This window comes from Macrobrachium rosenbergii, chromosome 56 (assembly GCF_040412425.1).
Source record: "Macrobrachium rosenbergii isolate ZJJX-2024 chromosome 56, ASM4041242v1, whole genome shotgun sequence".
NCBI classification, from domain to species: Eukaryota; Metazoa; Arthropoda; class Malacostraca; order Decapoda; family Palaemonidae; genus Macrobrachium; species Macrobrachium rosenbergii.
In genome coordinates, this window is record NC_089796.1 from 1387501 (window position 1) to 1388906 (window position 1406).

Below are 1406 nucleotides of genomic sequence, written 5' to 3' on the forward strand. Positions count from 1 at the left end.
TAATTTGCCTATCAAAATAAAGATAATCTGACGTAATTTCCCTACCAAAATAAATATAATCAAAGATAATTTAGCTGCCAAAATAAACATAATCTGAAGTAATTTACCTACCACAGGCTTCCTTTTCTGAACTACTGCCACCAAACTTAAGAAAATAAATTCAGTAAGACTAATTATCAGCCTTAATGGCACAAATGCCACCTACCCAGTCTCACAATACCCCGCAGATGCCAAAGAGATACCACACCAGAGATGAAATAAGGTCTATGAGAGATGGGTACCTGGGTATTATAAAAAGCCGTTGCCCCTCGATGCGAGAGGACGAGTGAAATACGGATGGGAATTATTTTAAAAGGTCAACGGATACTTTTACTTTGGTGGGTTCTGTTATTTTGTGTGATGGCTGTCAACCTTTCTATAATGGAAATGAATAACTAACTGTATAGATGGAGTACTTCCAGGTGATTACTTAGGAACCTCATTTTACTGAATGAAACGAGATTATCGTAGTGGATCTTTGTCATTCAATAATTAGATTTAAGACACTATTAATTACCTCAGACGTTCAAGCGAAGACGCAATGCATTACTACCCTACAGCAATTCTTGTATTTTAATAACTTACTTTTATTTTTATTTATTTATTCTTTAATTAATTTTTCTTTTCTAATAACTGATCTCTTCTTTCTGTATTCTTCATTACCTCTTGTTACTTCTGTCATGTGAACACCTTATTCTCTGGAAGCTTGAATTTCAAGTCAATGGCCCCTGTGGTGGGCTTGTTCCATATGAATAGGGCTCATCTTCTGAATAATAATAATAATAATAATAATAATAATAATAATAATAATAATAATAATAATAATAATAATAATAATAATAAGACCTTGTAGTAGCTTCATTTAACCAAGCAATTACCATGAGACAAAAGGGAATACAGAGTTATAATGTTTAGAATTGAAACTTTTCTCTGTTATTATATAAATGGGGTGACAGAAAGAAAAGAATGTATATTATACCCAATCCTATTATTTTGCCTATATTCTTATTTCCTCTTAATAATGACCAGAAACATTCTAGTCTTTAACATATTCCAGTTCAGAGAATGGACGATTCTCGTAAGATAAACAAGTCAACTTAAACGACCTGGAGCTGATGAAGATGGATTGTGGGAGATAAAATCTCGTCTCTAGTTCCAGGCTCAGAGATGGACTCGTCTGGGGATTCTGACTGACAATGACAGAGTGGTTTGTTTCAGGTGAACTTAACCAAGATGTATCATTCACTATTATTTCTGGCTTAGGCCCTTTAGTCACAGAAGATATGAAAGCGAAATTTCCTTCCCATATTGATTCTGGAGACACCGGTAAATCTCAAATTGCTGGGTTAATTGAGTCATTCTTTTCA